This window comes from Penaeus monodon, chromosome 3 (assembly GCF_015228065.2).
Source record: "Penaeus monodon isolate SGIC_2016 chromosome 3, NSTDA_Pmon_1, whole genome shotgun sequence".
Lineage (NCBI taxonomy): Eukaryota > Metazoa > Arthropoda > Malacostraca > Decapoda > Penaeidae > Penaeus > Penaeus monodon.
In genome coordinates this window covers 32,426,629-32,439,707 of record NC_051388.1, presented here as the reverse complement: position 1 = coordinate 32,439,707, position 13,079 = coordinate 32,426,629, and positions in this window count along the sequence as shown.

The window sequence follows — 13,079 nt, the reverse complement described above, 5'->3', positions numbered from 1 at the left end:
AAAAAAAGAAAAGAAAGAGGTTGGGGGGCAGAGTGGCAGAGTGAGTTACATATAAGTTACATAAAACGTGGGTAATGGGTGATGAAGGAGAAAGAAATCTAGACAGAGACAGGGTGAGGATGGGTGAGATGAGATGTGGGATGGGGTGATTGGGGTGTTAGTGGATAGAAGAATAAAGTGGTATAATATAGTATAAATCGGGGGAAGTGAGATTTTGACAACTAGGTCTGACTATTGCAAATGGGTGGGGACGAAAAGGGACCATGTTACATAAATAAACATAAGCAACTATGATGATAATGGTGATAATATAACATAAACATAAAAGGAACAAGAACAAAACAAACAGCAGAAACAAAAGTCGTGGTCAGAGAGAAATGGTACAGGAACAAAACAGAACAAAAGCAAGCAAGCAAACGAAGGGTAAGGGTTATAGTGTGTAAATACGAACATAAAATTTAACATAACGATAGAAGGCGAATTTTTTTTCTACCTTTTTCCGTAGAACATCTCCATCTTGCTCGTCCTCTGACTTGCGTGTCTGCCTTATACAATTGCTCAAGTGCACTCCCATAATTACAGGCAATCGAGTCCGTAGCAAGTTTGTAAGATGTTCCGTCCTTGGAATCTCTCCGTTTATAGTTCGTCAGCACTGATCCCACGATCACTAGGCGGGCCGAGGCGGGCAAAGTGACGAGACGTGGTAACAGCGCCGCCGAATTTATACCTTTGAGAGACGCCAAGGTGGCCAGCCCTCTCTCCCCCGTGGTTGGCTAATTCGCGTCGCGCACAGGTGAGCTGGCAGGGCCGATGGTCGCTCTATTTGTCGTTGATGTTTTTAGTGCTGTGCGGCGTTGATTAGCCAATCCTTTGGGGATTCTGAGGGTGACTTCTGGTTTTATTTTTTTATTTATTTTTTTTTTCTCTCTCTTTTTAGCCTTTAATAACATAAGGATTAAAATTGAAAAAATCATGGACATGGTCACAGGTCAGGGTCGGTGTGTGTGTGTGTGTGCATATATCGGTGTGGGTGTTTCGTGTTCTGTGATTGGTAGTGTTCTGGGCCACCAGGTGTGGTTTGTGTGAGTGTCTGTGTGTTTTTCAAAGATGTTGTTATATTGTTCGTCTTCTTGTGTTTTTGCCTCGTCTGTGTATTCGTGTGTTTAGTGGTTCCATGCTGTATGTTCTGTGTAGTGTTTCTGCTGAAATTCGGTCTAGAAATGTTGCGCCGTGTACCCAGAGTAATGCTTTGTTCTGTACTGATTGCATTCGGAATTTTTGTGTGTTTGATATTGCAACCAGTGGGATAGCAGTGTATTCTAGAATGGGTCTGACAGTTGTTTTGTAAAGTCTGAGTTTTGTTCGTGGTGTGCAGCATGAAAAGCGTTTTAGTTTGGTTAGTGCTGTTTTTGCTTGTGCTATTCTTTGTTTTAATGTGTGTTGTGAAGCCTGTGCTTGTGAACCGAAGTCCGAGAATGTTTCCTGTGGGTTGTATGGGAAAGTTTGGGGTTTTTGATTGTGATTGGTTGTGAATTTCTACGTGCTTGGGTATGAGTTTTTAACTGTTTTTTGTTTGTCTGTATTTTCCCAGTGGTGCTCCAAAGGTGTTGATGTTCTGTATAGCTCTTTCTGTTGTTCGTTTCATGAAGTGTTGTGATTTAGAGGGGTGTGTGATAATCTGGGGTGTATCGTCTGCATAGGAATATAGTTGCTGTATGGTGTCGGTTCAGGCAGATTGGCTGTATACAGGATATAAAGGGTTGGCGATAAGACGCTTCCCTGTGGTACTCCACTTCTGAGGTGGATGGGGTGGCCTAGGTGAGCTCCCAGGCGTTTGTGGGAGTCCTGTCCCCAGGGAAACTACTGAGAAGGCGTGTGAAGTGTGTGGGCAGGTGTAGTTGTGTTAGCTTGTATTTGAGACCGTCACCCCCAACCTTATCAAAGGCCTTGCTGACGTCTCGTAGTTTGCGCTCGTCTGGTGTTTGTTAGCGAGACCGAGAGCAATCTCCTCATAAGCGAGGGCGATGGCGCTCTCCGGGGCCCCCTGTGTGGGCGAAAGCCGTATTGCCTATTGTTGTGTATTTGGCTGTTTTCAAGGTGTGGGATGAGGCTCTTTTGTATTACCCCTCTAGCAAATTTTCCTGGGACTTCTAAGAGTGAGATGGGGTGGTAATTCCCCACCTCGTGTGCAGATTTCCCTGGTTTGGGTATTAAAGTGATGGTGGCATGTTTAAACTTATCAGGGAAATATCCCGTTGCCAGTGCTGCATTGAAGATATGGCGTAGTCTGGGTGATCATTCTGGGTGGAAGATGTTTTAATGATTGTTTTTTTTATGTTGCTTGCTCCTGGTGTTGTGTTTTTGGTGCGTTTGATTGTGTTTGTTATTTCCCCTGGAGTGATTGGTGTGGAGAGGAGACTGTCCTCTGTGAAGTGTTTAGTGTGATGTTCTATGGGAGAAATCAGATAATGGCAAGGGGTTTGCGGCGCGATTGAGGCCTCGGCAGACCAAGGTTGCACATTGAACACTTTGAATTTTTTTCCGTTTGCTATTATGGTGACTCAATTCGCATTGACTGGGGGATGGTGGGGTTTTATATATATTATATATATATATATATTATAATATATATTATATATATATATATATATATATATATATATATATGTGTATATATATATATATATAATACATATATACATATATATATGTCGCCGTTGTTTACCTCACTCCGAGTGGCGGGTTTAGGTCCTTCCCGATTAGCTCGCACGCCTCGTGGGGAACGAGAGTATCGGGCCTTTACATTGGCGCGGCGCATAAAAGAAACACCAGCCAAAAATTATGCAATTGTCCCGTGACTTTGACTTGTGTGCTCCCTTCCGCCATGTGACCTCGCCTGCTCCACTGGATCCCCTCTCTCTCTTCTGTTTGTATATATCCTGTTATGTGTATGTATTGTAGTATAGTGCCTTATCAATAAACCTTTTTGTATGTTTCCTCTGGTGTGTTTCCGTTGACCTGGCTGCTCTGATACACCTTTAAAGTCAAACTCTGACATTAGCGACCTTGCCAGGATCAGACGGTCTGGAAAACGGCACCATGAGGAACTACGTGCAAGAAGGTGAACTGCTGGGCCTTGAAGACATGGTCTTTTTACATTACATACAGGAGCAGGAGAGGATCAGGCGCGAACAGCTGGCTCATCTGTGGGAAGAGCAGCGTCGCATCGCAGGAAAGACGCCGGGAAACTCAAGTGAAACTCCTGGGAACAGAATGCTGGCCAGAGAAGCAACTGACTGCCTAAGGAACCGTCGCAGCGGGAAACCTGTCGGCAAGACGGACAAAAGCTTAGGAGACTCCCGGGGAACAGCCGTCGGAAGAAGCAGGCACGGTCAAGGAAGCCTCAGCCGATGGTGAAAACCAGTTAGCCGCTGTTGCATGTCCGCTTGTACAACTGGTGGGTGTGGGATGTGCACCCGGACGACCAGTTGGCGTGGGATGCCCGCCTAAGGATATGGTGGGCATCGGGCTGTCAAAGGAACTACCTGCCGATGTCGCCCCGGAGGAGCCGCCTACCCAGGACACGCCGGAGGAGCTGCCTGCCCAAGACGCGCCGGTGGAGCCGCCTGCCCAGGACCCTCCGAAGGAGCCGCCTGCCCAGGATGAGCCAGAAGAGCTGCTTGCCCAGGACGCGCAGGAGGAACTGCCCGTCAATAGGAGGAGCAACTGGTGGGTGCGGGATATGCACCCGAATGACCAGTTGGCATGGGATGCCCGCCCGAGGAATTGGTGGGTATCATATTGCTGGAGGAGTTGCACGCTGAGGATACCCTGGAGGAGCTGCCTGCCCAGGAAGGACCGGAGGAACTACCCGCCAAGGATACCCTGGAGGAACTGCCTTCCCATGAAGGACCGAGGATCTACTTGCCGAGGACGCACAGGAGGAGCAACTGGGGGGGCGGGATGTACACCGAACTACCAGTTGACATGGGATGCCCGCCCAAGGGTCTGGTGGGCATTGGACTGCCGGAGGAGCTGCCTGCCGAGGACATTCCGGAGGAGCTGCCTGCCGAGGACATGCCGGAGGAGCTGCCTGCCGAGGACATGCCGGAGGAGCTGCCTGCCGAGGACATGCCGGAGGAGCTGCCTGCCGAGGACACTCCGGAGGAGCTGCCTGCCGAGGACATGCCGGAGGAGCTGCCTGCCGAGGACATGCCGGAAGAGTTGCCTCCCGAGGAGACGCTGGAGAAGCTGCCGGGAGTAGAGGGACTGGTGGAGGAGCAACGGTTCAGCAAGTCTGACAGAGGGCAGGACCGTGATCGCCGGAAGAGTGTGGGTGACGGAAGGGCAGGTCCTGGGGCCACATCACCGCCGGATGTAGGACTTCAGAGCCTCGGTGTATCTCGGAGTTGTGGCTCTCAGGAAATAATCTCCAATTCTTGGAAGATTATTTTGAAGAAGGGAGATATGTCACAACTGTAAGATTACTCTGGACCTTCGCAAACGGAAAAATTCAAAGTGTCATTGAACAACCTTGGTCTGCCGAGGCCTCGATCGCGCCATGAACCCTTTGCCATTATCTGAACTCGAATAGCGTAAATGAATCACAAATTTGCTCTGTCTTCAGAGTACTTTTGTTTTGTCTCTGCCTTCAGCGGTTTTCTCTCCTTAAATATTGACAGTGATAAGGGAACACTACACCTCTCCTCAGACCTGCAGCTCTCTCTATCACAGGGAAACTTGTATAGAGAGGCCCAGCAGTCTGAGGTGACATGTAGGTGTGCTTTCTCTCTTTCTGATCTCTTTTCCCCTTCCTGTGGTCTCGACCTACATAAATCTCTCAGGACTTTTGTATTCGTCTGGGTGGTGCTGCTTACCTATTTCCCCTTTTTAGCAAGGTTTGGCAATAAGGGAGCGGCCCAACACAGAGCTCCGATCCTTTAGGGCACTGGAGAACGCAACCAGTCTGCCACTAGAGGGGGTCGAGTCGGGTTTTCTTTCCCCTTACCCTCTCTCCCCACATCGACCCTTTCCTCCCCCGGCCACTTCACCCACTACCGACCATGCACAGAAAAGGGGAAAAAATCAAATTAAAGCTCGGTGGGTCCACCAAAAAAAAGCGTGAGCCCCTAGCCAAGCCTTCAGTGCGAAATAGGATATTTGGGGTATTTCCCCATTCTGAGGATACGGGTCGATAAGGGAAAGATGCGAGAAGCCCCTTCCGAAGGATGCGCCAGATCTTGGAAAAAATCCCCAGCTAAGCTAATGCTTGTCTTCAAAACACTTGACCGAATTTGGTTAAGGGAGTGAGGAAAAAATTTTTGTTTCCTTCCCTGGAGCCCAATTAAAGATTTACTTTATGAAACCAAATTATATCATAAAATTTATTTTTCAGCCCAGCACAGCCAAAAAAATAAGGAAAAGGGGGAAATTAACCTTTCAGGGTATATGTTGCCCCCTAGAAAATAGAATGCTCAAAAAATGCACGCTGCTTATTGGGGGGGGAAACCTTAAAACCCCATTGCAAAGCAGAGAAAAGAACCAGGGCACGAGGCGGTTTAATACCCACCCCTTTTAGGACGCAGGAGTTCCGTAAAAAAAATGCCAATGGGGGTCCCCATAGGACATTCCCAAAACGTTGCCTCCCGGGGAAGGAGTCTATGAAAAACCCCAGGAGAACGTCAGGGAGAAAGTAAAGAAAAGGAAAACCAAGCCATACGGCACGAGGCCCAAAAGGCGGCCAGGAAATGTGCGGGCCCCCATAATGCCTGGAAAACCGCTAACAACCAGGTCCGCCAGGAATTAAACATAAAAAATCGAACCTTCCACCCCCGGCCCTCCTTAACGACCCTTGCAAAGGAAATTTCTTAGTCCTCGTCTCACAAAAAAAATTTCATTGCCCCTGAAAAGGGTTCAGAATCATGCAAAAAGAGCACTGGAGGCAAAAAAACTTCCCCCTTAGACCTCGGGGAACGCTTTGGGGGTTTGGAAGGGTGATACAACCCCCTAGCCAGATGCTCGGGCCCCAGCCTGAACAATCACAGCCCCAGGCCCCGAAGCCTAAGCTGTACGGCCCAGGCAGCGGAGCCCCAACCCCCCACAGGCTCAGCCCGCCCCCTGCCCCAGACACAAAAAACCTCAGCTTGCTGGACCCAGACCTGGAGCTCCAGTCACCCCCCCCCAAAAGTTAACTCAGCACCCCCCCACGGCCCTCAGAAGGGCCCAAAACCATAAAAATCCCACTGTCAGGAGTCAGGGAACCCCCGCGATACCCTCTGACCCACCTCTGATGCCCCATCTCCTACACCAGACCTTGTAGAAGCCAGGGAAAATTTCCTGAGGACGACGGTAGGAGGGGAATCCAACAGACCCCAAAAAAAATGGCATCCGGTTTTTTCAAAAAAACCCCCGACAAGTACTTTTTGAAATGGTCGAGATTAAAAATAGAAGAAAAATGTTTAGTAACGAAAAGGGGGTATACCATCATGGTAAACAGTCAAGGGGGCTACATAAAAAAACCCTCAAAAGGGAAAAATCGGCCCCAAAAAAACAAAATGTTGAACAGGCCAAAAACATAAACAAACAAAAACGGCTACTTCCTTGAGTAAAACAACACAAAAATACACTTTTAACAATCCAACCCCTACACTCCCCCCGCCCCCCCCCCCAAAACAAATCATAAAACCGAGACTTTGGGGGTCTTTTTTCCCTAAAAAAAATTCTTTTTTTTTTTTTTTTTCTTTTTTTTTTGGGGGGGGTTTTGGAAAAAAAATTTTTTTTTATTTTTTTTTTTTTTTTTTTTTTTCCCCTGTTTTTTTTTTCCCCGGGCCCTTTTGTTTTTTTTTTTTTTTTTTTACCCACTCTGTGGCTACAACCACAAAAAACTGTTGGAGGGCCTCCCCTCACGCATACAACAAGGCAGACCACAACCTCGGCCCAAAACACACCAACATATATAACAAACACAGCAACAACCCTAAATAGTTTTGGCGAACCAAGAGCACAATAATTACCACATCAAAAACAACGAAGTCAGCCAGCGACCACCCCGGGTATTTAACACTTTAGGGACCATCATGACCCCAACAAAACCCCGAGAAATCCTTAAAACAGCAAAACTGGGAGGGCTTCGGACAAGCCTTGAAGGCCACGAGAATGATTCGGGGGGGCAACCTACACAAAAAAAAACCCCCACCTAAACAGGGGTTTAACAGCTCCCGGGCCACCCCCCAAAAAAAAAAAAAGGGGCATCCCCACTAAGAGAAACACCGCTGAAGTGCTAAAAAAATACAGGCATTTCATGAATCGCCTTACAGGGGGCGGGGGAACAAAATGCACAGATACAGAGAAATTCAAACACAAATTACACCGAAATAAAGTAATGGACAAGCCCCCATGGAAACGCCACGAAAAAGGACTATGTCAAAACACTAAAGATCCCAAGAATTTGAATTTCCTTAAAATGTAGGGATCGAAACAAGCAGACAACCAAACTTTTACAACACACTAGACAGAAGGGACTCGGGGGGATGGGCCCTCCAAAGGGAATTCGGGCACAGAATCCAAATTCCCCCCAGAATGCCGATTCGACCACACCCCCGAGCCGAGGTACAAACAACATGAAAAAAATAGGAAAGATTTTTTCCCAGAGAACATCACATAAACACTCTCCAGAGGACAGTCTCCTCTCCGCACCCAACACTCCAGGGAAAAACAAACACAATCAAAAACACAAAAAAAAAAAAAACCAGGAGAAGACATAAAAAAAAACAAATAACTCTTCCCCCAGAAGAACCCAAATACGCCCTATCTTCAAGCAGACGGCAACGGGATATTTCCTGATAAGTTTAAAAAATGCCCCCTCCTTTAAAAACCCAAACCGGGGAAAACTGCAAGGGGGTGGGGAATTACCACCCCATCTCACTTTAGAAGTCCCCCGGAAAATGCTAGAGAGGGTAAAACACAGAGCCTCATCCCACCTTGAAAAAGCCCCAAACAAAAATAGGCAAAACGGCTTTCGCCCCCCACAGGGGGACCGAGAGGCCCTCGCCTCGCTTTTGAGGGATTGCCGGTCTGAACAAACACCAGACGAGCGCAAAAACTACGGACGTCAGCAAGGGCCTTGGGAAGGGCTGGGTGACGGTCTCAAATACAAGCTAAAACAATACACCTGCCCACACACTTCCAGCCCTTTTGAGCTCCGGGGAAAGGGGCTGCCACCCAAAAGCCCGGGGCTCACCTAGGGACCCCCATCCACCCCAGAAGTGGAGTACCCCAAAGGGGGGTTTTTATCGCCCCAAACCCCTTTTTATTTTATAAGCCCAAACTGCCCCGAAAGACACCAACAGCAACTATATTTCTAGCAGACGATATCACACGTTTTCAACACCCTTGAATCAAACACTTTATGAAACGAACAAAAGAAAGACTAACAGAACCCTCAACACCTTGAGCCACTGGAAAATACAGACAAAAATAAACAATTTTAAACTCATAACCATAGCACGAGAAATTCACAACCAATCACAATCAAAAACACCAACATCCTACACCCACACAGGAAAAATTCTCGGACTCGGTTTACAAGCAACAGGCTTTACAAACACATTTTAAAAAAAAGAATAGCACAAGCAAAAAAAAGCAAACCAAAAATAAAACGCTTTTCAGCGCAAACACGAACAAAACTAACTTTACAAAACAAATGTCGACCATTTTGAAAACAAAGCATCCACTGGGCAAAAATCAAAACACAAAAATTCCGAATGCAATCATAAAAGAACAAAGCTTACTCTGGGTACACGGCGCAAATTTCTAGACCGAATTTTAGCAGAAACATACACAGAAAATACAGCATGGAAAACCCCAAAAAACACGAATAACAGACGAGGCAAAAAAAACAAAAGACGACAATAAACAAAATCTTTTAAAAACACACAGGACACTCACACAAAACCAACCCGGGGCCCAGAAAACTACCAATCAAGAAAACGAAACCCCAACCCATATATGCAACACCAAAAACCCCAAGCGACCCTGACTGGACCTCCCCTGTTTTTTCAATTTAATCCTATTTAAAAGGCTAAAAGAGAGAGAGAAAAAAAAAAAAATAAAAAAATAAAAAAGAAGTCACCTCAGAATCCCAAAGGATTTTTAATCAACGCCGCACAGCACTAAAAACACAAGGGCAAAAAGACGACCCTCGGCCCTGCCGCTCACGGGCGCGACGCGAATTTCCAACCACGGGGAGAGAGGGCGGGCCCCCTTGGGGGCCTCCAAAGGGATAAATGGCGGGGCTGTTTCCCCGTTGTCACTTTGCCGCCCCCGGGCCCCCCTAGTGATGTGGGATAGGCTGAGAAAATTTAAAGGAGGGGATTCCAAGGACGGAACATTTACAAACTTTCTACGGACTCGATTGCCTTAATTATGGGGGTGCACTTTAGCAATTGTTAAGGCAGCACGCAAGCAGAGGACGGAAGAGGAGATGTTTAAGGAAAAAAAGGGAGAAAAAAAATTCGCCTTTATCTATGTTAAATTTAGTTTTGATTTACACACAAACCCCACCCTGTTTGCTTTTTTGCTTTTTTTTGTTTTGCCCGTACCATTTTTCCCGACCACGATTTGTTTTGCGTTTGTTTTTTTTTGTTCTTTTTTGTTTATGTTATATTATCCCATTATATCAAGTTGCTTATGTTATTTAGTAAAGGCCCCTTTTGTCCCCCCCATTTTAAAAATCAGACCTAGTTGTCAAAATCACTTCCCGATTTTATAATATTTTACCCCTTTTCTTCTACCACTAAAAACCCCCAACACCCCATCCAAACCACTCACCCCTCCCACCCGTCTCGTTAGATTTCTTTTCCTCATCCCATTACCACGTTTTAGTAATATATGAACTCACTCTGCCACTTGCCCCCAACCTTTCTTTTCTTTTTTTTTTTATTTCCCTGTTCCCAGCATTTAAAAATAAAATTAAAATAAATATAAAATAAAATATAAAAGTTAAGAATTAATAAAATAATAATAAATAAAGAAATATGATTATAATAATAATAATAATGATAATGTTCATTACACTTTTCTCCTTTACTAACCTAGTTGTTTAGAAATAAAATACAAAATCAACTAATAATCATAAAACGTAAAAAAAAAAAAATAAATAAATAAATAAGCAAAAATAAATATATATAATTATATATATATTTATTATAAAAGGGTGTTTACTTTATTTACTTTAAAATCAATATCCACTTTTTCTCGCCAGTAAAGCAATAATGAATAGAAACATAACTTATCACTTACCCCCCCCCCAGTAAAGCAATAAGAATCCAGACATGAAGGAGAAATATAACTAACAATATGTATAACTATGCAAGGGGTTTTCGCCCCCTACTTTTCCAATCTCTAACTTCCTTAAGTTTCACCACTTTACCTTCCCCCCCCCTCGATTCCTTCCCCTCTTTACTTCATTATTTATCTTATATATTATGCAGCTGCTCTGTGACTTTGACTTGCGTGCTCTCTTCCGCCATGTGCCCTCGCCTGCTCCGCTGGATCCTCTCTCTCTCTTCTGTTTGTATATATCCTGTTATGTGTATGTATTGTAGTGTAGTGCCTTATCAATAAACCTTTTTGTATGTTTCCTCTGGTGTGTTTCCGTTGGCCTGACCGTATACACACACACACACACACACACACACACACACACACACACACACACACACACACACACACACACACAAACACCCCAACATACACACACACACACACACACACACACACAAAACACACACACACACACACACACACACACACACACACACACAACATATATATATATATATATATATATATATATATATATATATATATATATATATATCTTCAGACCTGAAGATCCAGGTGGATTTCGAAACTGTCGTCTCATTTTTTACATTGTGAGTTTTTCTACCATAGTACGGAAGAGTGTCTTACCATACACAGACACGCACACATACATTTGTGTATATATATGTGTGTGTGTGTGTGTGTGGTGTTTTGTGTGTGTGGTGTGTGTGTGGTGTGTGTGTTTTGGTGTGTGTTTTGTGTGTGTGTGTGTGTGGTACATATATATACCTATATATAACATAAATATGTATACACACACAAACACACACACACACACCCACACACACACACGACACACACACACACCCACATATATATATTATATATATATATATATTTTATATATATTATTATATAATATATATATAGATATATATACATACATACATACATATATATATAAATACACACATATGTGTGTTTGTGTGGCATGCACATAAGCATGATTTGTGTAAGACAGCTAAATCAGGCAGTGGAAACAGTGTGGTTTCACCTCGCTTGTGTGTCCCATGGCATGTTTCCGGAGAGGCTGATGGCCCCCCAGCTGCTCTCCCACGCCACACTTCCGGCGAATCGGCCCGTTCGTACCCGGAGAAGACATTGTCAGCCAGGACGCCGTTCGCTTTCTCTTCGTCAGGAGTTCACTTGCCCAGACCTCGGAGCCTGGCCGGGTCACCGCACCACCACTTCCCAGACAACGTCTCGTGTGTGCTCTCACATGTGTGTTCTTAGAGATTTTTATGATTTCAACTACATCGAATTTAACGTGTCCGTGATTTTCTCGCAGTCTGAGAATGAACTCCTAACTGATTTAGAATTGATCCAAGCATGACAATTCAAATTCCGTGAACATGCAATCCATAAAGACACATAAAAAAAAAAACTTGGTTTTAAGTGGTAAAATAGACGACAAGCAAGCTCATGGTAGACCGAGAAAAAACATTCCTTAACAATTTTAAACAAACGTTTAAAATTGAGACATAACCCAACATGAAACATGGCGCCAAGTTGTTCATCAAACACCGCATCAGTGATGGCACAGAAAGATCAGACAAGATACACACACACACACACATACACACACACACACACACACACACACACACACATATATATATATATATATATATATATATATATATATATATATATATATATATATATGAAAACCTGGGCAGCTGTGTGACATTCATTAATCGGTGGAAACTGCCAGGGACAGGACCACACCTTCGGCAACAACAGGAAACACTCCGGAGGGGTTACCCGATGGAAAACCCTTAGGTCCCACGCCCTCAGCCAGCTGGTGGAGAAGTGACCTAACATGATCCAGTCTGTTAATTCGCTCGCAGCAGTCACCGTGCGCAGGTCATCCACCACTAGGCTGGCTGGCTGCATGCGCAACCCTGCCCTCAGCAGTAACCCAAGATATCGTCTCAAGTGCTCCTTTCACAAAGTAGAACTCTTCATTAATAAAGAGTCAAGCCGTCATAACAACTATTACTATCCCTGCTAACCAATGGCAGAGTGGAAATTGCATCCTTTTGGCCCGCAACACGGACACACAGTCTCAAAAATTTGCTCGACCTTTGCTTCCACAGTATGACCAAGTCAACAAAACCATGTGAATACACCTTTTGAGCCTCTTTATTTCTTTTTCCTACCTTCTTCTCTCATGTGTTAAGCCATATGTACAGTCACTTTCATGTTAGTTTTGTTAGGTAAAAGTGCAAAGTGACAGCAAATGGCGCATTCTCAGATTATTCTGACCTCAGATCGCCTTACAGTGTGCTCACGGTATATGGTCAACATTACTTTATCTGGTTATTAGAGATTTATATTGTTTCAACTGCAACGAATTTGACGCAAATATCAAGTAATTTATTTCTCTTCTCGTAGCGTCTCGACCTGGCCTCACTTTTACTTCCGCTCGGTCGGCATGTGAGATAGCTTGAGAGACAGCTCGTTGTTCCCATTAATTGGTTGTTTGGTATTGTTTGCACCATAGGAATACGCGTAGCTTTGCTACATTGCTCAATGATGACTATTGTAATCAAAGTCATCTCCTGTGGCAAAATGAATTGGTTGCAGCTCAGCCGCTTCCTTGATGGTCACGAAGGCGGGATGGTAATTTGCTGAGCTGCTTGTATGAGAGAACTGCCTGGCGAGTGCATTAGCTATGTCTCTAGGTGAATCTA